This window comes from Numida meleagris, chromosome 19 (assembly GCF_002078875.1).
Source record: "Numida meleagris isolate 19003 breed g44 Domestic line chromosome 19, NumMel1.0, whole genome shotgun sequence".
Lineage (NCBI taxonomy): Eukaryota > Metazoa > Chordata > Aves > Galliformes > Numididae > Numida > Numida meleagris.
In genome coordinates, this window is record NC_034427.1 from 12,838,445 (window position 1) to 12,864,721 (window position 26,277).

General features: G+C 41.2%; 2 long non-coding RNA genes across 2 annotated transcripts in view; both read left to right on the top strand.

Moving 5' to 3' along the window:
- The window catches only part of LOC110408111, a 216,181-nt gene that overhangs the window by 38,236 nt on the left and 151,668 nt on the right, over nt 1-26,277 (top strand). The gene's annotated exons all lie outside the window — the stretch shown is intronic.
- Nucleotides 18,733-24,761, top strand: LOC110408112. Its single transcript, XR_002444168.1, has 3 exons — nt 18,733-18,977; nt 22,539-22,655; nt 24,568-24,761. It is a non-coding gene; the product is annotated as an uncharacterized LOC110408112 (long non-coding RNA).

Here is a 26,277-nt window from a genome sequence, read left to right on the forward strand (position 1 = left end):
TGGTAAATTTACCCCCACCCACCTATTGCTTTTGCACCCACTTTTCTTCTTTCTGCTAATGAGTCATGATATATAATTACCTTCTGTCTTTGCATTTAGTGAACATGCCAGCGCAGAATGATTTAGGAAAAAAAGAAGAAAAAACTTTTTAAAAAGCTTTAAAAAAGACAAGGAAATAAGCAAGCATTCAAGACTGCTCTGGCTCCCGCTTACCATTCTTGCTTTTGCCAAGTGTAATGAATATTGCTTTTTTTTCCTATGGTATTCTGAAAGAAGATTAAGTAAACTTAGTTATATTATTACATCCCTCTGAACTTTTTGTGTGTTCGTGTAGTTTTTCAGCGGGCCGTCCAGCTTTACTGGGCACAGGAAGGTGGTGAAATGGAAATGGCCTGATCTCTCCCTGAAGCACCTTGTCTTCAAATCAGTTACTCAGCCTTGCAACGTATGCTAGAATAAGCTGTGCAAAATGGAGCAGTCTGCTCACTGCACACGTGGGAAGGGCTGCCGGGCTGGGGCTCGCCTTATCACAGCCCCCTTTATGTTGGTGGTTTCACTTCTGGAAAAGCAAGATTGTTCTACACCCTCCGAACCTCAGCCTGCACTGGGAAAGGGCACATCCAAGTCAAGGTGCCTCAGAAGTGCCCTCCTTGCTGGATCCTTCCTTTTTTTTTTGCTTTTTTCCCCTTCTTATTGCAGTATTTTTTGCTGCATGCAGCTGTGATGGCGAGGGAGGGAGATGTTTAGGGCTGCTTATTAAATAGTGGGAACCATAAGTTCATTGTCACTTCAGGAATTTGTTTTTAAGGATTGTTTCTTCGTACTGATGTGGGGAAGAATGTAAAAGCCAGCTCTCTCAGCCACTGCATAATAAATGATTGAATAGCAGAAATTCAATAGGGCTTTTCTCTGTGAATAAAATGACAGAGAAAATAACCATTTCTTTGGGATAACTCGTCCATTCATGGATAGCTTCTCTCGGTAAATAAATATCTTGCCACCTGCAACTTTGTGCTGCTAAAGCTGTTGTGTAATTTCCAGTATTTTCTGATAGCTTCTGAAATGAGTTAAGGAGAATGTTGTTTAAAGTAAACAAAAAGAGAAAGAAAAGAAAAACTTACATCAAAGATATCAACATTTCTCCTCTCTGCATGTTTCCCCTGAATATGGAGTTGGCAAACTCTCAAATCACTTTATCATGTTTGAACTTGGAAAAATGTATGATAATACCAGCTGAGCTAATATTTAAAGAGCTCTTCACTTCAGAATTTTATTGTCTCTCTCATTGCTTCTCAAGTCTTCTGACAGACACAGAGTGCTGTGAACAGCTAAGGCAACTGGAAAGGGAGGCAGAAAGTTGTTTGCACCTAAGCCTGGATCAGCCTGCTCTGAGACATCCCCCTTTGGATTTCTCGGTTGTATTTATTGCAGTAGTCTCAAGGACTGCTTCGTAGCCAAGTCTCAAGCATACCGCCATGCGCGCTTCCCTGCCAGCCTTCCACCTGTCCAGGATCCTCTTGTGTCTACAGAAATTTGGTTGCTGTGCTCGGGCACCAATAGTCACAGCCACAGACCGGAGCTTGCAGCATCTGGTTAGGATGAAGAGATCTCCCTCGCACAGATAAAATTGTAAGTTCAAGGAGGATTATTTGTGGTGGTGTTTTTTTCCCCAGTGTTCCATGAACCTCATTTTTGTGGTAGGTATCGTGGTGGTACCTTCACCTAGCTGCGAACCTCCCAAGGCTCGAGGAAAGCTGGGGGGTGGCACTCTGGGAGATGGATGTGCAGCAGGTGAGCGGCTGTCAGCACATCGGTGACATTTTTTTAGGCTGTATTCTCACTGGCCTCTTATGTGAGCTGAATTGATAACAGCAAGAAATGGTGGGAAAGAATAATTATTAGAATCTTGGAGGTCCTTGAAGGCCTGAGACATTTAGGAGGTGCTTTGAAAATGCTCCAGGGCTTGCTTGCAATGTGCAATTGAAAGTGTTGCCTTGTGGCTTTGGACTCTTACCTGCCTTTACCCTATTTGTCACCACATCAGACAATCAAATCAGGCGTTGGCAGATGATCTCTGGAGGCATTTCTCCAAAACACTTAAAGGTTAATATATCCCCAAAATCAAGTGGGCCAGAGAGATAAGGATATTTTGGCTTTCCTTCATGTATGGTCTGACCCTGGGAAGTGTTGGGTATTATCCCTCGTAGCACCTCAGTTCATGAGTGCTTTGGCATGACTTTAGGATCCTTGACCCTTATCAGAATTGAACTGTGGGGTTGACGTTTCTAGATGTAAAGTTGATGTATGCTGAAGGGTTAGCTCAATTAACTGTAGGCAAGACTCTCTCTCTTCTCCTTGCAGATATTCTGTATCTTAATCCCAATTTGTGGGAGTGAAACCTTAAGTATATAATTTCCTTCCTATTACATTATTTCTTCCAGTACAGGAGGTACCCAGTGTTTGTCATTTAGGAATGTCATATCATTACATTGCATATTGCAGTGTAATGATGTGAAATGATTAAATGACAAAATGCCAGTTCACTGCCAAAAATTTAAAGTAGCATACTTTTATTTGCAGATGGGAAAGCTATTATTAATTTCTGTATGGGCTTTGCCAGATAAAATAACACAAGTAGACTGAAGAGAGAGTTGTATTCAAGGCTTTCCTTAAGCTGAATACAAATAGTAGGAGTGTGATGTCCACCTCAGTCCTCACTTCTGAGCACGTGTACAGTGCCCCTGGTGTGGACTGCTATCCATTGGCCCAGTCTCCTCTCAAACAATGACAGTAGATGTCAAAAGATCTGACTGCCCTTTTTTGCAAGGGGAAAATACTCAGCTTTAAAGTATTTTTTTCTGGGAAAGGCTGTGCAAGCTGTTTTGTTCAGTATTATCTCTTGGTTTTAGTATTCAAAAATGTTTCTTGCTGGATTAAAGATAATCTAAGCATGGCACCAAAACTGAGTATGCCTCTGTTCTCAGAAAAGGGTGATGGGACCAAAGGCAGGATGGGTAGCTGGGGCAGCTGTCTGGAAATTGAAAGTTCTGTAACTGGGGTGAAAATGGCTAACTTGTTTTCTATTGCAAAGCCAGGTAAACCTGAAGTATTCATGTGTCTGGCTCTCAGCTTTTGGGGAGCTATTTGGCTGTTCTCTAGACAACATTACTCTGATATTCCTCCAGATTTCATTCAAGGAAAGATTCCTTAGGCTGCAGTGGTGTTGGACAAGTGGCAAAATCCTCTGACTGCGTGGTCACTGGAGGAGAAGTGCTCTTGCACTGGGTCATGCAATCCTGCCTTGGTCACAAAGGCACATCTTGGTTGCAAAGTTTCTATTCTTCCTTTTTGCCTGAGGGAAGGATTACTGGGAAATGCATTGGTTAAAGTTGACACGCTGACATTGTTTGCATGCCTGCAGCTACACATATGCTTGTGCTTTGCTGCACTGGGGCAACGAGTCATGTACAGTGCTTTCCATAACATAGATAAGATAATGCAGGCGCTTTATAAATTAAAACTTAATAAACACATAGAGCACTTTTGGCTGGTACTACTCTAAAATCTCGATTGTTTTACTTATGTTTTACAGAGGTTTATTTTGCGTTGTGAGTATAATCTGTGCTCGGAGTAAAAGATGAAAAAACAGGCAAATGGTTTGTGTTTATATTTTATTAGATTTTCTTGACACACTGAAAGTCACTTGTCTGTTATGAAAAGTAAGGTAACAGAAACCATCCCAAAACAATAATGACTTTATGGGTTTATAAACAATAGTAGCATGTTTGCCAAGATGGCTAGTAACTGTTTGGACCTGTCTTTTTAGCCTGACATTTTTTCTAAGAAGAGAAAACACAAGAGACAAGTTTCCTCTCCTAGCACGTTGGCAGAAGTACAGAAACCCCATTCTTAATGTGATGGGACTCATAAATGGACAACTATTCAACTAATAAAACTGTCAAATGCATTCATTGTACATGTGGCTAAAAGGTTAGACATTTAAAGGGCATCACCATGCTAAATGTACTGCTTTATGTATGGACTGACTTCCCATTAATTTATTTACCTAATCAATGAATTGCAGTGCTTATGATAGACTTGGGTTTTACTTGTTTTCTCTAGCTTATGTATAAGAAAATAAGAAAAAGCCCTTATGTTTTTTATTAAGGAAAAAAACTTTATTACCTTACACAGTAAATTTTTATATTCGGAGTCTTTTTTAAGTCCCTTCTGCAGCGATCCCTCAGCACATTAGATTTTCTCTAAAGCCCTTATTCAGTCCTAGACCTTGATCTTACTGATGTAATGATGAAAGATTAGATCTTTAACACTGAAGGACTCACAGATTCCTAATGGAGGCCTATAAATTGTACATGAAGACCACTGACACTGAGCCAGGACCTCGAGTGCGGGTTTCCAGGTGTGCCCGTGAACCCGCACCATCCAGCTTCAGCATCCCCAGTGCAGCGGGGCTGTGTGTGCCTGCTGCAGCCTGCTGCCCCTGCATTGTCACACGGTATGGAAGTGCTTTGGTTTTTGATAGGGGGAGGTCGCTGCTAATTTCAGCAAGGCGATCCAGCACTGAGATGAGAATATGTTCCCCTGTCTGTCCTGGGATTTGCTTCTGATAAGTGTCTGCATCTATCAGTTCACTTTCAATCATACAGGAATAGAAAGTGCTCAATAACTTAAAGAATCAAAGCATGAAGGATGAGCGAGAACCATTAATTCCTCTTGCCTCTTTTTGGTAGAAATGAATGACACTGACTTAAAGAAAATGGGCCATATCTGTCCTTGCCATAATTCTGCCGGTTCTAGTGGATGTACAGCAGAAATAAAGCAGATTCCCTGCCCTGGACTAAGCAGAAATAAATGGCTTAACCATTGTTAGCCTTGATTTCTTTCCCGATGCTGAAAACTGTGATGCTTTACAGCCTATTTCACTGCAAAACTCAAAAGGTCAAGAAATAAGTCTATTGCTATCATCGTGTGAATGTTATGTCCAATAGACCATTATGGCGAGAGAAAAAAAACTAAAAAGCAAAGTTTACAAAAACAAATCCCTCTCCCAAGGAGCTTAGTAAACAGTCTCTTATTCTGAACAATCTTACCATTATCCAGCAAGGTATCTGCAATCATTTTCTTTTATAGTTAAATCACTTCTGTACAGCTGATGTCTACTGTGATCAAAGCAAAAAGATATTTTATATTGAAATAGTCTTTTTTTCCTCTTTCATTGTCTTTTAATTTCATTCCATATTTCCATGTGACACACTTTAAAGGGAAAAAAGTGTATTTTAAGAAAGGATTTGGTGACAGTCTGGTTAGTTAACTAACTGCATTATCTAGAGTTTGGAAAAGGGTCATCTTAGTTAATGCATTTTTACATACTCCATTTTGGCTGTAAAATTAGTGTAAATCTCTTTTTTCCTGGAGCCTATGTCAGATGGGCAGTCCCTCGCTTGCTTCTGAGGTTCTTAAAGCATTAGGGGGGCTGTGTTACACACCAACCTAAACTGCGGGTGTTTACAGCTCGCTGCTAGTTCAGGACCTTAATAGACAGGAATTAAATATCAGTGGATTCCTTTTCTAATGATGTCTCTGGCCATAACAGGGAAGAATCTTGAAAATATGCTTTACAAAAGGATGATGTTCCTACTTATCTACTGGTCATGAATTACTCTTCAGCTATTTTCTTCTGGTACATATTTTCATTATCACTTAAGAAAGAGTTCCTTGGGAAACCTCAGCTGAAATCTTCTGTGGGCTCTTGGGTGGGAATCCCTGTGCCCCAGTTCTTCCTGTTAGTGCCGGTCTCACAGCAGATGAGCGTGGAAGTCAGGGCTGTCTCGTGGAAATGAAGGTGTCACCTTTTTACTTTCTTGGATTTTGGTGTAAAATGGGTCCAAAATCCTACAAAAGCCATGAGCTGTGGAGCACTTGTATGCTTCATGCCTCTTGTTAGTTTAATGCCTCTTCTGCTACATTTGTGTTGGTCTGTGCATAGTACTACACTTCTGTGGAATTTTTGAATTATTAGTTTACCTTAGGAAAAGGTAACAAATGGGAGCATATTCTTCCAAGCCAAATGGTGTTTTTTTTAAAAAAAAAGACAAGCATTCCTTGTATATATATTTATACATATATATGTATGTATAGTTGCTGATGTTTTGATCCTTTTCTAAAAATATATATAGGGGTCTGAGAGTTAGCATCCCTAAAGCAGTGCTCAACTTAAAGTAATGCATTATATTTTGAACACTGTATGTTTGACAATACATTTCATGCCTCATTTCCTGCCAGTTGTGAGCTCTAGTAAATGCTCAAAGAGCAAATTCACATTTTTCATGTCAAAAAGCCCTATAGTTTGTTCCCTCTAGGATATCACTAGTTAAATAGATTTCTGTAAGGATGTATTCTGTTCACACTATAATCTGTTGTGACACTAAATCTTAATCCGTCTTCAAATTTCCATTGTTTTTTTATGAAAAGATTATTTCTAAAATATTTTATATATCACATTCATTTTCTTTGCTAAGAATTAATTGCATAAGCAGTGGGTATCTGACCACTATTAAGTCTTCTATCGTAACCCAAAATTAAGAATTTAATGTGGATTATTCATAACATCTATCCAGTTAATTCAAAGCAATTTTTCTTTGCACTAGGCAGAATTTACACTTCCTTGAAATGAGCTTACCTCCTCATGAGATCTCAAAAGGAAGCCAACCTGGGTTGTCCTGAATGTTTTGGAACACCTGTCTCCCTGCTGTGCTGAAGGCCTGAAGGTTTTGCTATTTCGTGTCACCCATGGGTTGATCCTGCTCCTTCCTAGGCAGCGCGTGGCTCTTAGGGCTGGGTAGGGCAGGAAAATGAATTATAAAGCTATTTGGCCCCGTGAATGGCAAGTGGATATGTGGCTCTGCTACTAATCTAGGTAGGCAGAGAATTCTCTTCTTGTAGTGTTTTATACAAGCTTGTCATACAAGCAAGTTACTATGGAAGTCTAGAAGAGTGGAGAATAAGACCTCATATTTCAGGGTTCTGTCTTGTTATTTTAAATTAGCTCAGCAAGGAGCTGCCTGGAAGTTTTCTGGCAGTCATAATAAGCTTCTGTGAGAAAGACCTATGATGCTGGAACGGCTGGGTTTATTTCATGATTGCTTCTTATTATCACCATATCACTCAGGCTGGAGGGGACCTCGGGAGGGCTCTGCTCGGAGTGCAGCCCGGGGTGCTCAGGGCTCCTCCCGGCGGGGCTGTGAAAACCTCCAGGGACAGAGGTGCCTCGACCTCTCTGGGCAGCCTGTTCGAGTGCTTAATTACCCTCAGAAAAAAGAGTTTTCCTTGTATCCATTCAGAAAACTCTCCGTTTCAGTCTGTTTTTTGTTCTCCAACTGTGTGCTTCAGTAAGGAGCCGGGGTCTGTCTTTCCTCCCACGGTGCTGGAGGGCTGCTCTCCGTCCTGCAATATCAACACTGGAGGAGAAATTCACCGGAATGTCAGCCCCAAGAAAGTGATGTGGGCAGGGGGAGCAGTCAGAGGAGCAGGTCTGAAGGATGGGTGAGCTGAGCCCGAGTGTAGCCGGGACTGTCTGTGCACATCAACTGGAACTAATGTCCACCTTCACCTGGAGGACCTGTGGACTACTGCAAAGTGCTGTGTATGTCATTAAACGCTGGGACAGTGCTTGACAAAATGTGAGCATAACTAGATTAAGAAGGTATAACTCCTTGAAACTCTTTAATGTGCATACCGTACAAAACTGAACAAGAATTAGGATTACTGGCAAAACAGTACCATTGGTTTAAAGGCTGGATCCTTGTAAATATTTTGAAAGTATGCCTTCAGACTGTCTGTTATTTCATGGGACGTAGAAAGCATCTAACAAATCTATTGGAAATAGGCTGAAAAAAATGGCAAAATTCTCTTGTAGTAAAGAAATAACCACAGCTGTAGCAGGATATAGAAATCTTTGCTTAAAGCACATTGTTGATTTTTTTTTTAAACATAAATATGAGCTGGGATAAAGCACATAGCTAAGCAGAAAAGGACCTCTTGGAGTCAGATATTTGTGAATAAAGTGTCGGCTCTAGAAAGGTAATACAAATGATGTACAGTCGCTTTGTAGTCGTTGGCTCTTTAATTGAGCAGACTGATGTGTTGCTGGCATAATGGATCTTTGGAGCAGGCTGAGAATGAGGTGCTGTTATTTTGTTTCTCAAAGCCGCACATTTGAAGTGCAGGTGAATACAAACCATTTAAGAAATAATTGGTCTGACCTAGCATCGGAGTAGCCATTTTAGCAGCAGTAAAAGAGGTGTTACTCAGGTGACAGAAGACAATGAGACAGAGATATATAACAATGTTTGCTTAGTCTAAAAAATAAAAGTAAAAAAGTCAGCCTAATGAAAAGGGGAGGGGGAAAAAAGCCTACCGAAGTCATCCCGCGTCTTTTGGATCTCCTCTTACAGCCTCTGCAGATTCTTCTGCTTCATTAGTCAAATTTCAGTACCTTTCCATCAGGAAAGATTTTTTTGCTTTTTTATTTTTTTAAAGTCACTAGTTTCACTTCTCATTTCTATCCCTGCTAGGAAAACCCTTGTCCATGACCTAGCCAGCGCAAATCTGAATCACTGCAGCTTTCTGCTTTTCCTTGCTGCAGATTCCTTTTCTGCAATTCCATCTGAAAGAATACAACTGAAATATTCCATGTTTTCGCTATTCTGACACCCTTTTCTTCAACAAAGCTGCTAGTGTTTATATTAAATGCTATAAAACATCTTCCAGCAAAAAATGGCTATTTCTGAATTTTCTAATAAAAGGGAGTTTCTGAAGAGCAGACAGACAGTTGCTATTAATGCTTCAAAATCAAAAGGTTAGAGCCAGGTGGATGAAGCTGGTGGAACAAAGCCGGCTGACAGAAGTCGAGCATCTGGCCCTAGGTACTTCTGTCCGGACTTTGAAAGCTATTGCACTGCTTTTTTTTTTTTTAATGCATCCTTTCTGCAGTGCTGCACATACAGTCAGCTTCTGATGGGTCAAAGGCTTCTATTCCTGGTCCAAGTGGTGTGTTCCATTGGTTTAAAGAACGCAGAAAGAGTTTTCAGTCTCTAGTGAGAAGGGGACTCACTGGGAAAGGATGTTGATTTTGTAGACGCCAAAAAGTCAGGTGTATTTATGAAGGAGGAGGTTGGGAGAAAAAAGGCCCACTGTGTCAATACGTGAGTGATATACGTATTTGTCACAGCAAGGATCACTGACTCAGAGACAGAAATAGTCTCATGAAGCAATGTACGTGTTCTTGGTTGCTCCTCATCAGACAATATCATTTTAGAAATCTGACACTGATGCAGACGGTGCAGTGACTAGGGGAAGGGAGTTCAGTTTCAGACAAGATGCAATCAAAGCAGCTGCAGTTACAAAGTGGCTCTTGCTGATAATTTTATCTGTGGCATCTGCCTGTGGATGTGGAAGTCTTAAAAAAAAAAACTTTTATGTAAAGTCATTAAGGGTTATGTAATAATTCTACTTACGGAGAAATGAATGAGAGGCTCACATTGGTACACCTAGAACCTCGGAGGCGCAGCTGCTCAGACTCATGCCTAGTGACTGCTTCATCCAGACGGTCCATCTTTTCTGAATGACTTCAGGATGTTTGTTGTTGAATGACGTATTTATACTGTATTTTCTGAGACTTAGTGGCTAATGCTGCTTCTGTGCTGTTGGCCAAATTCGTCTCTTCTGCAAGTTCTCAGTGAATGACAGGGCCTTAATCTGTGAGCATTGGCAGGAGCAATCTCCTAAAATGGTACAAGACTTTTTACTTGTTTACCTGTGTTGATGCCTGACTGAAGGCATGTCTGAGTGATGCAAGAGTGGAGTATGACCTTTAAGAATGCTCACAATGAAACTACACAGAGTTCATGGAGATTAATTGAAAAACTTAAATTGAAGCCTTTAAAAAATCCTTGAGAGCAAATGGAACGGTGCATTGATGCAAGGCAGTGTTTGTACTGGCAAGTGGTTTCTTGGCTGTAGCCAAGAAGATTCAAGGGTGAATGTCCACTGAGTTCAGTCCACTGGGGATCAGTGTTTTGTCTGGGGGTTTGTGGGTGTGCACGAGTGCAAGTGGGTGTGTTTGGCAGCTTTGGACCAAATGGCTCATGGACTTGACTCTGTAGTTGCTCCTGAGTTGCATGGTCATGGGAGAGAAATGAGGAGTGCAGAAGGTTCAGAATTACTCTTCTTGCCTTTGGGATAAGGGAGACAGCCAAGACTCAAGTGATGCATGCTTGAGGAAGATGACTTTCCCTTAATACACTTAACCAGTGCCTAACATTTTAAAGTACTATAACACACGAATAGCAATAAACTAATTGTAGTCATTTCATGTGCTCCCCAAAGCCTAGTAAATGTTCAAAAATTCTATTTGTAATTATACTCAAGCTATAAAGTCCTAAAGCTGACTACTAACATTAAGCATTGTATCATCTCTGTTCTTAAAATTGACCTGTGCATTTCTGTATACTACACAGGGAAATCTCTGCCGAGAAAATGTCTCAGTGCAAGTTGGTCAGTTGCGGTTATTGAGTGACTATGTGTAATTACTGCTTATAAGCTATTAACAAAATCCACAGGAGAACTTAGTGTTAATGGCAGCTAAGGGAAGAAAAGACGGTGCTGAGAGAATGGGTCTGAGGCTGCAAACTTTCTTTATAGATAAGTGACATTTACTAAAATCTGTACCAGTGGTAGAATCAGGATATAATACAGCTGCCCTTTTAAACAGCTTCGTATGGAAGTCGGTGTTGATTTGAATTGTTGGAGATGAGTGGTGTGATCTTAGAGGAAAAAGTATTTAGCTCATGCTGACTACATTTCACAGTGTGAAATTAATTTTTTTGTTTATTTTAGCCCTCCTGATGTCTTGACCAATTGCTACTTTGTTGCCATTTTTTTTGAAAGAAAAATTTAATTATCAGAGAAGGTGGGTGGTGGCTGAAACAGAGCAGCTCCTGCCTCAGAGATCCGATCGGCGGAGACTGGAGGTGCTGCCATTCGAGATGCTCTGCTTTAATCACTTCAAAAAAAGAAAAGCCATTCTAAGTATGTGCGTTTGTGGTGTATTGCCCCATAAAGCTGATCAAAATACATACAGGATTTGCTGGAATGAAGTTTAACTTGGATTACTTAGGGAAATTTGCTGGACACAGCTCTTGAAAAATTGTAAGTAAACTCAGTTAATCCCTTAATGTTTCTCACACCTTCTTGCACGATGGCTGCAAATCATAGAAAAGGCAGCAACAGTAGAACATTTCTTTCTAATAAAAACTCTAGTTTCCTTGAGAAAATACTTTCTTTAGTGTTCCTCAGCCTTTATTTTTCACTCAACCTGAAGTGATATTCAGCGGTGAGTTTTCATAGCAACAGCGTGCTTAACATGAACAAAATCTGCTGCTGGATATCAAATTAGAATACTTTATATCAAGAGCAGGAATTTTGTTTGAGTTTTCATAGGAAATGCTGAGACATGTTTCTGCTTCAGTGGTTTAGTCTTCTGTGGGAATAGTCTTCCTTCAGTACAGCTGCTCCACAAATACCTTCTTCTCTGGGAGGTTTTGTTGAGTGCTGCTTCCCCCTTTTGATGCTCAGAAAAATCAGGAAGGACAGACAAGTTGGCATTCAGAGATGGACACTTATCTGTCTGTGTGTACATACATATATATATAATCTAATCTCTTTTTTTTTTTTTTTTTCCTAAATGTCGTGATTCTTGGAGCCAGAGCCCTGGCTTCTTTCCTCAGCATCGAGTCCCGGTCCACCAGGCTTGCACGCCCTCCCAGGGCATGGTGATATGACAAGTAAGACATACTGCTTTGGTCTGGACGTGCATTTGTATGCATGTACAACTCATTAAAACTCTTCAGCAGAATTAAGTATTTTTATTGTCACCGTGTCTACGAGCACAGATGGTCTTGCTATTAAAGCTCAAGACTCAGAGCCAGGTGATCTCAGTACTCTTTCCAAGCTTGCCACAGACTTGACATGTGGCTCTGGGCACATCAGTTCGACACTCTGTGCTTCTGTTTTCCCACTGGTACAATAGGTACAGTGATTAACTGCCTGATATACAGTGTTTTGCAACTTAGTGCCTTGTGAAGTATTTGGAGAGCTTCAATTGCAAGCTGATGCAGAATTGCAGTGATACAGTGTAAAGATTAGAAAGAGAAATTTCCTTCTCATCTTCTTTCCTCAAATCTGGTGTCTCTTCACTTGTCAGAGTCTCCCAAGTAGCAGCTGTCTTGAGTTAGAGAAAAAGAGCAGCAAGCAGTAAAATCCATAGGTAAAAATTCCAAGGTAATCCAAGTTTAACTCTGTTCTCATAAAATCGGGAAGAAGCTTCCCTTGGAAACACCCTCCCACCATGTTTTGAGTTAACCATAATAAATATACTTGGAAAATATGTGCTATAAAGGATTCATATAATATACGCAGTAATTTTGTTAAAATTCTGTTGACCATTTTAAACAGCTCCTGCATGTGTAGCTGAAGATGGGGAGGGCTTTGACAGAGGCTCATTGCAGTCCAGTGCCAGTTCCTGATGCAAAGGTTTTGTCTTCCACAAAGTTGGGTGATGTGGTTTCAAGGTGTTTAAGAAGTGTTACTGATATTCAGTCCGGTATGTGTACCTCCGCCTCCTATGTGTCCAGATATTACTTGTGAGGCTTGTGTCCAAATCCTTGCACACATAAAGAAGAGAAAAATATTTTCACCAAAAAAAAAACCATAAATGAACATTCCAAATAGCCGTAGTGTTTACTAGTGTCAGTCTCTTCTCTCCGAAAAATTCGGCCTTTAACACAAACATCTGATTTGCAAATCAGATGCAAGATGGATTCTTATCAAACAGTTAAATATCAAGGTTTGAATTTTCATGAAAGGGCAATTTCAGACCTCATTTGTGTGTGTAATTATTGCGCTTGTGAGAGCACCCCTGGTAGGTGTGCACATAAATGTCACATCAGGTTCCTAATGGGTCACGGACACGCTCACTTCCCACGACTGCCTCTGGAATCTTCGTGCTGAAGGAATGGGTAAAACGGGAGCCGAGGGGCTGGCAGAAGCACCTTTCTTCAGGAGCAGAGCAGCAAAGCGTTGTGTGCCCATCAACGTGCTCTCAAGATGGAGTCGCATCGACGAGGTCTAAACAAACTAAATCTGATTTTAAAATAACAGTACGTACTAAACCTTAGAAATGGGTCATAACTTCTCAAGGCTCAAGATTTGGCAATGCACCCCTGTGAGCTTGTTGTCATTTCCACTGTAGGGAGGGTTTAGAGATGCTTCTCATTCCTTTTTCCATGCTGGGATTTTTTCTTATCCCAGAGCTGAGAAATACTTGAAATCGGAGCCGCTGCTATCAGGCAGCGTGCTTCAGGGCTGCATCAAAGAATCTCCCACGGACTTTCTCAGTCTTGAGAGATAATCGTCACCAAACAGTGGCTGGTCACACTGGGTGGGACTCTGAGTCCTGAACAGAAAATATTTATCCTGCACTATGAAAATTTAGAGGAAATAGTCCTTAACTCACCAGTGGAATACATCGCCAGTGTGATGCAAGTGGGGCAGCAGCAGCGAGATTCAAACAGGAGTCGTGTGATTGTGTAAATCATGAATCGTTACGAGTTAATGCAGTTGATTTCAATGAGCAGAATATGGGAAGAAGGAGGGAGATAAGTTAATATCTAAGGGTAAATCTACCTCTTAAAAATGCCGGGGGACATCTCACCGGCAGGGAAGTGTGCATTGTTTGTCAGTCTTGATGGTTGTCACCTCTTTTCTGTTGCTGGCAGAGGAAGAACTCGGAACTGTACAGGCTGTGGGTCAGAGCCAGCACAGCGATTCTCTTGCTTCTAAATATAATATTCCTCTTTGATGAAGATGAATCTTGTACTTGAATGACCTCCTTCCACAGGTGGAGGGTCTTGGTGATCGTGCTTTTGTGGGATAGGAATAAATAGCTTCATGAGGTAGCAGCGTGGGCGGAGGGACAGCAGGTATCCGTCTCCTGCAAACAGCAAGGTAAAATATTGGGCTGAACGGAGGAGCAGCAGCAGGCAGGGTACTGAGCGTGCTGACAGATAGCAGCCAAGAGGCAGAATGCAAGGCTAGGACCTGAGCGGGCTCAGGAGAAGCAGGTGGGAGGCCAGGCCATGAATAACTATTAGCATGCCCCATACTGCTCGCCATATTGTTGCTTGCCTGGCTACTCCCCCTTCCGTCCCTTCTCCTGTATTTTCTTTCACGTACTGGTGGTCAAAGCAAATAATGATATTGTGTTTGGAAGGGAGGCCCTTGAAAGCTATTCCAAGGCTGGAGTCCAGAAAAAGCATGATCTCTGTTTGATTCTTTGTTTAGTGGGGATTCAAATCCCAACTTAATTTAATCTTTTGATTTATCCTGCAGGTACTGCCTGATTATATTCCAGTGCCACCAGTAATAGAAACACAGGGATTTTCTTGTTTTTATTTATTTATTTTTCCTCTAGTACTTTGAGAACAAAAAAGGCTTAGCAAAAGTCATTACTGCTATTATCCTCAGTAATGCATCACGAGTGAATAACTGCATCTCTGAGCACGTACCCCATCGCTTCATATTAATGCCTTATCAGGGTTACACGAATTTTCATCCCGCACTTCGGCTAAAGCAGCACAGTGTGTGCAGCTGGACGGGACTGAGAACCTGCTCCATTGGCTGTGAGCAGCCAAAATGTGCCCGTAGCTGCCGGGCAGCCAGCTTCACTGCGAAGGGTGCGGGGAGCAGGGGAACGGTACCTAGGGCTTAACCAGCTTCCTTCCCAGAGTGCTGCAGGACCAGGGGCAACTTACTTGAGGCTGCATCTGAGAGGCTTTTCTTAAGAGCACTTAAAATGATTCTTAGTATTAGTAAAGTGTATGAGAGGATCAGTGGAAAGCAACCATCAACAGGTGCAAATCGGAAGGGCAAAATAGCAGCAAATGTGCTGCATCTCATTGAGAGAACTCAGCCCTGTGGAAATATCCGGGCTCCTGATGTGCGTTTGTGTGTCGAAATGAATGGGAGCTCACATCCTTAATTAGCCCGGCAGTCAGTTTCCCCATGCTTAGGTTTCCTATATGGAGGGAGAGAGCATTTCTCCCATCCTGGAGTCCCTGCAGAAGGAGTGCAGCAAACCCGAAGGTGATCGGGCAGCAGTTCTTTTTGCTGTGGAAGTCAGTGGCAGCGTACCAACGAGGCTGCGTGCGTCCCTGCGCATTTCTCATTTGCCTTCTGCTCCCTATCTGGACCTTTAAAGTATTAAACACTTCGTTAATTTTGCCTTTTACTTTCCCAAACAAGATACAGTTCATTCATATCCTTCAAAAAGTCACTAAAATTAAATTTTTAAAAATCATATTAAATCTTTAATATTCTCCTATGGATGATAATATGCCCAAGCAGACAAGGACAGCATGCAAATCTAGCGGCATGCCTGACAAACATAATGCATTTATATTAAATCTATTGTACAGTAAGGATTTCAAGACGGCAGTGATCAGAGGAAACCATGCAATTGGATTAACAGATAATTTAGGCTGTAATCCAACAAAGCAGTTAAGCATGTGCTTAATTTTAAGTGTGTGTAGTATTACTTGATGTCAGTTGTGACAAAATAAGCTTAAAACCAGGCACATCCTTAACTGTTTTTTGCTGGCTTGCTGACTTTGTCAGTGATCTGAACAAATAAGGTTTCTGCAGCTGGAAATACAGGAAGGAGCAAAGAGCGTCCATTTTTTCCTGTAATCATTAAAACGACAATCCAGCTCAAGTGTCAAAGCATCATTTTTATAGGGAGCTAAAAAGGAGTGCCCACCAACCACAGAGGGAAACAGTTTACAAATTATTTATTTAACCTGCATTCCTCGTTAGACCGAGTTCACAGTAATTAGATAACCCTGTAAAACTGGTGACTGGTGCTGTTAATTCCACGTACAGATTTTCTCGTGCAATACCTAATAAATGGAGTTATCTCTTCACGAAGGCTTCAAAGGGATTAATACATCGTACAGCAGATGTGCTGTAACTCGGCTGCTTGCTCCAGGTCTGAACTAGATCTAAGAGAAGAAAGAAAACTTCTCGAATGACCTCAGATTGTCACCCACACTTCTCAGCAGCAGCTCTCCCGGTTAGCTTGCTTCTGACGCTTTACAGTATTTGTGGCCTTAATTGAGGGACATAACCAAACAAATTTATCATTGCAGCCCATAAAAACGACAGAATTCATATGGTAGCATTCTTCATTCTCTCCAATTTGTTTCCCTGAAATCCCTGCAGCAATTTATTTGCTGAATATGCGAGTTTTCCTCCTTATGAAAATTACAAATTGTTGTCAAGGTTAACGAGTTAATATTCTCATTCAATATTTATTTTATATGGGGGAGAGGGGGAAGGAAGACGCGCCACTGCTCTTATACTTTCTTCCACGGCAAAGTCTGGTTTCTTAATCAATATGACAAGGACACTGTCCTTTGGATAATACCCTGAATCATCGGGACTAAAAAATGAGCTTTATTAATCAACAGCCCCTGATTAATTATTATAAAGTGATGCTCATACATTTCTGTACATTTTAATAATTCCTGCAGAAGGCTAACAATGTCCCCAGTGATTTGAAGGCTTTGGGGTTTGAATTTTTCTAAGCAATGTCACAATAAATAGTCCAAGGGTACTACTGCTAGCTCACTAATCCAGTCTGTTTCAATCCAGCAAATGAGTAAAACCTTCTTTTTCCTATTTCCCATCTATAATTCATCATTTGCATACAAAGTACGAAGCAAGAATCGGCAGTCTCATCAGTTTTCAAAATATCAAGGGACAACCGGGGTGATTTATAGCAGGCTACATTATCTAGATCATATAACCAGAATATTTCTGTAAAAACAGACCGATGTAATTCCTCGATTAGTGTCTGCCGAGCAGATGCACGTAGTGAAGGTCACGATGTGGGGAACTGAGTGGATGCTTGACCAGACCTGGGGTCTTTCTTTGTGAAGAAAAATCCCATCCCAAAACACGTAGCAAGCACCATCTTCAAACAGCAACGTCAAGTACAGATATCTGTATTTAAGGCTGTCTTAGCCCTCAGATAATAACGTAGCTTGTGTGTCCACTTGCTAGCAGTGAAGTGAAAAAATATGCCATATTTCTTATGCTTTCAATGCATTTTTTTAAGACATAACCTTACTGTAAGGAACAGAATGCAGTCTCTCTTGGTTAAGAAATGCCCCAGCCTCTGGAGGGTGAGTAAGAAGGCGAGCACAGATGTGAGGTATCTGTGTTTTAGCTCTGAAGGGTGCTGTGTGATTCTGAAGCACAGCACGAATGCTCGGTCAGACATTGTTCAGACGTTAAGACAAACTAGTATTAATTTAAGGAAATAATAGTAGTATTAGAAGGGCCGGGAGAGAAATTAGTGTTGATTTCTGGAAATATTAGAGGGGACAGCATTATCCAGCACCAGCTCCGATCCATCCATTCTTTGTACTGGTCTCCTTACGGTCCTTCCTTTCTGCACGGTATTTGCCTAGCTCACAGAGCGCTACTGAGGATGCATTTCAAGCAGTGTGGTTGCGATAGATGATATCAGGCTTCCAAAAGCACTAGCATCTTCTGCTTGTGTTTTAAAAGAATGAGCTTGTATTCGAAAAATGCCCTTTTCACAACCTTCCTGCAATGGACCTTTTAATTACTAGTCAGAACACTCATCCATCCTAAGCTGAATCTCAGGAATTTTTCACAGTGAGATGTTGCAGTCTATGCGCAGGTAACCCACAGGTTATTTGGTTTGGGTTCCTTGATTTCTGTTTTAATTCCAGTATGTCAATAATGAGTTCTCTCTTCATTCTATTGCTGTGAACCACTGAAAAAAATTTCGTTGCTTTAGGATGCTCCGTGACAAGCAGTGCTCCTGCATTTTGCCCTCTAGAAATACGGGTTCTGATCACAGATAACTAAAATGAGATTAGGATGTTAGCTTTCTCAGGAGATAACAGCAGTCTAGGTCATAAAACTACCATATGGCAGATTTGGCAGTCTTTACAGAGGTCCATGGTTTAATTATCACAAAGACAGATTCAGTTCCCCACTTGCAAATGCCTGGGTCCTCCTGTGGCAAGGACTGGCAATGCAATTAAGGGGAAAGCTGTATTGTACTTGGCTGAAGCGAGATATGACCTTACTGTGGCCAGCACTGTCACTTCTTAACATTTCACTCATGATTAAGTTTATCATTTCAAACAAACAACATAAAATGTCAGGTCTCTGGTCTGTTTAACATGCGGGAGGAGGCTGGGGAGAGCAGAGAAGCATAAACCACGACTCGGTGTATTACACCAAGCCAAACTGGAAAGCTTTTCTTTTGTAAAGGATTTCAGAAAAAGTTGCCAACTACATTAAAAAAAAAAAAAAAAAAAAAAAAAAAAAAAGAGCAGCATCTCTGCTGTCAGAGTTTGCCTTTCTGGTCAGGTCTTTCAGTTGCCTGCATCAAAGGGTTTGCAGTTCGCTGTGTTTCTGGTCCCTTGCTCTGTTCATGCTTACATTCCCAGAGTAATGCAGCCATTGCGGTCTGTTTCTGTGTCACAGTAACCATGAAGTCATTTGTACTTCCCCGTGAGTGCTATTATTCAGTCACCATGCAGAGGAACACCAGATTCTAAGGAAAGCAGTATTTCAGCTTCTCTTGTCTGTGGCTTTGTGTTGGTGGAGATCAGTTTGCTTCGTGCCATTTTCTGGTCAGCGCAGAACAGCAGTGTCACATTGATGCAGATAACTTCTCTCAATAGAAAGAACAGATCAAGGGCTCAGTCTGCAGTCAAACTGTTGCTTTGAAGTGCCAGTTTCCAAAGTCCTTCATATATATCAACACCACTAAACGGGAAAGCATCCACGCTCTTTGTGTAAGTAGCCGCACTGGGTAGCAGTGCAGGACTGGCGTCACAAGTGAACTGAACACACCAGCCACTAGCAGAATGGTTGGTGTAGTTCCTTTTTGTGCACTGCTGAGAACTGTAGCAGTGAAAAACACTTTTGGAAACAATCGTGTTGTGGAGTGTGATTTTTAAAAAGCCCTTGATTTTTGGCAGGCCAACATGTAGTGAGTGAGGCGTATACACCTAAATAACGTGTGAGCTTCGAGTCAGAAGGGTGGAAATTATATTACCTGAATCCAACCAATATTTAATAGGAGAGAAAAATATGCAAATGCAGAAAATGAGAACCACTGAATACTAATGATGGAGCTAAGGTGAAAAAAAACTTTGTATTAAGATGTCCCTGCAATTCAACTGCTACTCGCTGTGTTCAGTGACATGGTGGTGCCTGAACTTCTTTGTGGCTACTCTTATTTCGGACTACTTACAGTATCTGGGAGTTTGTGATGACAGCTCCATTTGCCCACGTCCTAGCTAACCTTCTGCAAACCCTTGGAGACTGCGGCTTGGTTCATAGGCATGTTCATGTCCAATTAAAAAGTAATAGGGCTAAAGCATATATAACAAACCAAAAGAATGCAATATTGTGAAAACCAAGAATTAAAAATCCAGCCACATAGGCCACCAAGCTTCTTGAGACTGCAGAAAGTGTTTATTATGAATCTTATTTCTGAATCTTAACAATAAACACAAAATACACTTGAATTTTCCCTCATGCTAGTTAAGGCTCAATTAAAATATCAGTTTTCATTATTAGATTCTTAAATATTCAGAGGCTTCTTAAAGGTGGGATTTTAAGAAGTGTAACAAATTGTATGAGACTCATTATTAGATTGAGAGAGCACGCATCAAACAAGGTGATATGCAAGCAAGTTATTCCTCACCTATCCACTCAGCTAGTGTAAGTGAGATGAAGTTTTAAGGGCTAAAGGGGAGACCTCCTGATCGTTCTTGGCTGTTCATTTTCAGGGAATAAAATATGTGACATTAGATGGCCAGAAACCCTATGGAATTCTAATTATGAACATTGCTTTTGGTTGTTTGTATTACGTTAGTGTCTAAAGTTTTAAGAGATGTGTTGAGATGAAGATAGATTAAGTGGGATGAGTATTAGACAGGTACCATTGTTCCATTTTAACTAAGTGACACAGTGATCCTTGTGGGTGCCTTCCATTCTATGGTTCGATGGCTCTATTTCTCGTTTTGCTTTTTTTTTTCTTCAGAACACCTGTATGACCAAAGTATGAATGCGGATGCAACTTCCACAGCTGGAAGGCTTCTCTTAACCTCATTTATAATGGCCACAATCTACTTATGAAGAGGCCAAAAAATTCACGGGAATTTTAGTGCAAGGAGAGAGAGCACTAATGATTTTAAGTAAAATCTATGGAAAATGAGTGCGATGTCTGCATTAAAATAAAATGAGCTAACCGTATATCGGTGGATACTAAAACCAAAACTGTAGGAAATGAGTGATATGGTATGTTGTAGACATGGCATGGGGAACTGCATGGAGATTTGCAAGCAAGACATAGCTGGCTTCATAATGAGAGAAGTATGGATGCAGCAGGCAGAAGTTGTTCTGCTACAGGGATGGAATAACCCACTGAAATCCTGAGACATGGATTGCTTAGTGTGGCTCCTAAGTTCATTTCAGTGGTGAGACATGAAAGTTAGTGCCTTATTGCATAAATAAATCAAGGACATAATGAAAACTGTCCATCCTGAGTAACAGCTCTGAGATTTGCCAGATAAGGAAATGGCCACTGTGAAGTCCTTACGTTTTAAGCTTTAGTCGCACTGGTTCTGCTAAATGTAATTGTGGATTACTTGCATATTAAACTAAGTGCCTAAATAAACCACAGCCTGTATCCCAGCAAGTTGGTTTGACTCTGGAAGCTTGAAAAGTTCTCATTTTAGTCATGCTGCCCTCTGTGCATTCTTGATCGGACACTCTTTCCCCCCTCATTAGAGTTGCTAATTGGCTACAGCTTCTGTCTCTCACCTTTTTAACAATCCAGTTGTTTCAGAAGTTAGTGTACGTGGTGCTGAACTACCAGCAGATTGGTCAAAAGAATGCAAACTTTCTAGAAGAGCTATTAATTGGGGTAGAAGGGAGGTGGAAAAAAAAATCACACTTCACTTGGAAAGGTTTTCAATTCTTATGTGTCAGAATATCCTAATTCAAATCCAAATGGGAATCCACCATTCTAGGGGATTCACACAGCTCCAGGTAAACAACTAATGAGCAGCCTGCCAGTTTCATTTTTATCAAGAGCCCTCAGAGATTCAACTGTGCCATTTCATAAAATATGCAGATGATAGTGGAGGGAGAATAGCGAAGGCTTTGAAAATGATTCACACAACCTAAAAATGATGTTGAAAAGGGAGGAATTAAATATTCACAAAGTGAGAGAAATTAAGGCATATTAACTGTTAGAATGTGGAAATGAAGTGACTAACATGCATAGAGCTGATGAGAACTAGATGATTACAGATCTGTCAAAAGTTTCTAATTCTGACACAGTGTGATGTCGAGGTGCTAGTTGGCTGGTAAGGGCAAAAAATTAGGTATGGGACAAGTAATGCAAACCTGACAGATCAGAGTCAAAGATGGTAAGACACCGCAGTGATTAACATTAGGCTCAGTCCTGTATCAAGGGTGAACTTTAAGCTTGCAAAATGAATACTAATTATGGTTACAAACAGAACACGAGGGGCTCAATTCATCAGCTATGGGAAGGATGGTGTAATGAGTTAGTTAGGGAAAAAGTCACCTAGGGCCAAATTCGTCTCAGTACAGAGCTGTGGTTTACACCGGGGGTAAGTTTGACCCTTGGGATGTGGGAGCTGGAAGTTTCGCTTGCCTGCAATTAACCTGGGGTATAACCTGGGCTTCAGCTTTGTTAGGGCAGAGGAAAAGCGGCCGGCCGAGGCACTCATGCAGAGCTGGCACTAAAGAATAATACATGGAAGATGAAAGTGGGTGTGTACACGGCACAAAGCTATTCCTGTTGTCCTAACAAGGCACAGATACAGTTCAACTTTTGTCAAGGACAAAACCAGATGCCCAAATCTGGAAGCAGCACTGGAGCACTGGGCTCCCAGAAGGGGCAAAGAACTGTGTGCTCCTTCTGAACTGTCACGCACTGGAAGCCCTGCTTGTGCCCATGATGCAGAACTTTGCCTCGGGAGACTCGCATCTGCTACCACGGTGCCTGCAGCACCATCTCAAGTCCTTGGCATGGGGAAGGAGTTTGGGCCCATCTCTGGCTTACTGAGCAATGCTGGGCTGTCAAGTTCCTTTAGAGATCAATTGGCTCCCGGTGAGGAATTGCGTTGATGGCCTTTGCCAAGACTGCCCCACAGAGAAACAGTTTGGTAGCTTGTTCGTTCCTTGTTGAAGAGTTTTTATTCCGTCCCTGGGTCTCGCATGAGGGCACTCATATAGTACATAGTACAAGCTATGCTCAATCCAGTGCAGAGATCTCTTATGGTTGGTTAATATTTATCGCTTCTCATTGGCAGGGGCGGGGAGGAATGAAGCAAACGTGCAAGCTCTGAGCTGCAGACAAAAATGTGCACGCAGTCCATGTTTGTACGGTTACATGCTGGCATATGCAAGTTTGGAGCAGTGCTTTCAAGGTGGGGAACTTGGAAATTCAGGGGAAGTAGCACCCTGTTGTTTCCTGCGAATATCCCCATCTTACAGCGTAAGCTCTGCTTGATATGGAGTGTGAATTAGTGTCACGTACACTGGGTATACTGAGAATACTTAACAAATAAATATTATTTTGATTATAACACCATCAATAGCATGCCCACTATCTCCCAGAAACAAAAAGGACTAGTGATATTAAAAAAAAAAAAGTGGTAGTTGTGTATGCCAAATAGATATGGCACTGTGTATGTGTTTTGCATAACTAATTTCTTAGAGAGCCTGTCCTACGTTTGTAATCAAGAGACAAGCATAAACTCAAAGGTCACAAAAACACTGAGCTTGGTAAGGTAGACATTCTGAATAGATTAGGTATGTAAAGCAATATTGTGGCCCATCCAAACTAGAATTAGTGGTAATTATTATATAATATGTAATGATGGGATTTAAATGGCTAACACATTTTCTCTGCTGAGATCATTTAGACATGATTCATATAAATGATTAAATTAATAGATCTTCCTCTTTAAGACTGCTAGGCAGCTTAAACTAAATTTCTCAACAGAGACTGATCCCAGTGAAATAATATTAATAGAAAATGGAAGAAGAATTTCTGGTAAGTGGGTGAATACATGCTGGAGTCTGAGGAAACTTCTACAGACCTCTCTGCCAACAAAAATATTTAGCAGATTTAAATATTCCCTAGAAATAGCTCATCAAGGACTTTGGAAGGTGAAAGAATAACAAACCTAACTTTCCCTGAAAGAATAGAACAGTGAAATGTAGTGGAAGACAGGGACTTAAAGGATCACTGTCTACTTAGTTTAGGCTTAAACATTAGGCTTTTCATAAAGCTAAAAGGTTTTGCAAAACCTAATGTGAATAGAAATATTTTTCTTTTTCATTCTTTTGAATCAAATTTCAATAAGATAACTGCCTCCACCCTCCACGTATATTCAGGAGAATCCTCTGCAGTGTTGTAAAGTCATACGCAGGAGCATTGCGCTAATTAGTGAGAACAAGGACAGGAAAATGACTACAGACAGGATTCTTGAAAGAGCCTGAGGGAGTTAGTTGACCAAAACCTGGCAAATTCAATGGGAGTTATGCTCTTGAATCTGATAGACATCTGAAAAATTTAGCTTAAGAGTGCAAGTGAAAGCATCCAAAGCGAAAGCCAGTCCTGCACGGCTGCGAGGAGCTCTGCCACCGCTGCTCCCCTCCCGTTCTGGCCTGACTTGCAGCTCTCCACTTGTGGATATGAGGGAGATGCTTTTGCTCTCTGCTTGTGGGGGTTTGCGTGTTTCAGCCCAGACCGCGGTCTCACCAGATCCCAGAACAGAGGAGGGGTGGGCAGGAATGAGGACTTCATGGTGACGGACTGGCTTTCTTTAGAGGACCGTCTCGAACTACCAGGTCACCCTCTGCAGGCAGTTGTTGTCCCATCTGGCACAGGGTAAGGTAAGGTGAGACCTCCCAGGTTCAGAGCTCGCCCTGGGCATCCTCAGCACCCGCTTCCTTCGTACTAGTCCCAGCTAACAGGACAGAGCTATCGCTGGTTGTTGTGCGTCAGCTGTTCTGCAGGGAAAGGCCCGTCATCTTTTAGCTCTCTTTTGCTCAGATTGAGAAATTGATAGCTCACCAGTGCCTTAGAGTAGCACGAGGAAGGTATTGTATTCATTTTAGCTACAGTTTTGCATCAGTGCTATCCACACTGTAAAGAATTTCATACAGCATATTTTGTCTTCCTTTTTTATATTGCTTGGAAAGGAACATATGGTAATCTGTATAGTTCTGTCCCAGGGGGTAACCCAAGTGCTGTATACCAAGTGCTCTTTCTATTTTCATTGTTAAATTCATGTTCATTTCTTATCCAAAATATTCCCTTTTTCTGCTTAGGAGGTTAAAAATACCTGGAGCTGCAAGTCTGGCCTATTTACTACAGAATTCATGAGTCATCCACTATACTGAAGTCTTGAAATATCACAGAGGTATTATTCACAGAGAGCTCAGCAAAAGAATTCTGCCCTTCAGAACTTCAGATTCAAAAGCCAAATGCTTCAGGGTAACTGGTCATCAAGCATTATTTTCCAGAAAAAATGCGTAAGGAAATTGCTGTAAGCCTCTGATTAGTAAAAATGACCTTTATCTTGCTCATGGCTGCAGAGAGTGTCCTTCCTAAGGAAGTGGTATGTGAACATCGTTAGCATCAGAAAGCGCAACTAGCTTTCCAGTTCTGGGGCTATATTTGTATTTAAAAAGTGATTGTTTCTCCAGATCTCAGTTTTTCCCTTGTTTCTTTCCTCCTGCCCCGGGTGACATAAAAGAGTGACTCAATGTCTCAAATATCCTTAATGTCTCTAGTCTTTCAGACGAAATCTCAATGTGGAAGGCAGCAATGGGATACGCAGACTTTGACTCCATGATGTAGCTGTTGCTGAAGGCTTGGCCCATGAATGTGAATGGGAATATGATCAAATGCAGCTTGCTATTGCAGGAGTAACACGACTTCTCTGTAAACTGGCCTCTCAACTGTGAGTTTGCAGACGAATCAATTTAGATTCACTTTATCCTCCGGCTGAGACTCTCAGTATGATAGATTAAGCTCTGTTTCGTATCATATTATCCTTTATTTATCTTTGTAGCTAAAACAGCCTATCGAGATTTTTGAAAATCACTGGTTGTCATTGCATGGCACTGTAAAGCAGAGCGTGGAGAAAGTTCGTGAGGTGTTTTAACTGAACGTGGAACAGTCCAAAACCACTCTACTGTATTCGGTGAAAAACAATAGCTGCTGTCCCCTGAAACAAGGCGGTTCAGCTCCTCTGAGCACCAACCAGACGGGGTTGCTCGGAGATGTAAAAACTTCATCAGTTATGACTCCACATTTCAGAAAACTTCTAGGCTTTCTCCCTACTTGGCCACCTCCTAGTATTCTTGCCGTGGGAGAAAATAAATTAAAAGTGAGACTATTTGCCTTCAGGGAGATAAAATCAGGTTTCTCTCTGTAGGGCTAAGCTCTGAATGAAGCTAGTTGAGCTCCCTGAAAAATAGTTCTGTATGCATGTGGTAATGCACACGATTTTTCCATTCCAAAAAAAGTTGAAATATAATTTTTCACAATATTAGCTGGATGAAATGATTTTTCTCCATTTTTGAAAGTACCGACTTTGCCATTTCATGCAGCTCTTTTCTGAGGTGTGAGATTGAAGTATTCTATAGATGGGATACTTGCACCTCTGTATGTAAAAAGGGTAATTCTGAGTTTTAAAGATGACTTTCTATAGCTTTGTTAAATGACCTGGAATTCGTAGTTCAAGGATGGATGGGGGCACAGCAGAAAGAACAAGCAGACTGGCTTCTATTCCTGGTTTTACCACCTACTTGCTGACCTGAGGTGATTCATATAACTTCCCTGTGCCCTTTTATCCTCATCTGTAAAATGAGGATATTGACATTTACATTTCTTTATAAAGTGCTTTTAGATCTATGGATGAAAAGTGCTAAGTAAACCAAAACTCTCAATTAAATTAATTGGAGAGAAGGAGGTAGGTCAGTGTTATAGCAAGGTTCATTTATACACCTCTTAATTTCTTTCGTCTCATGTCT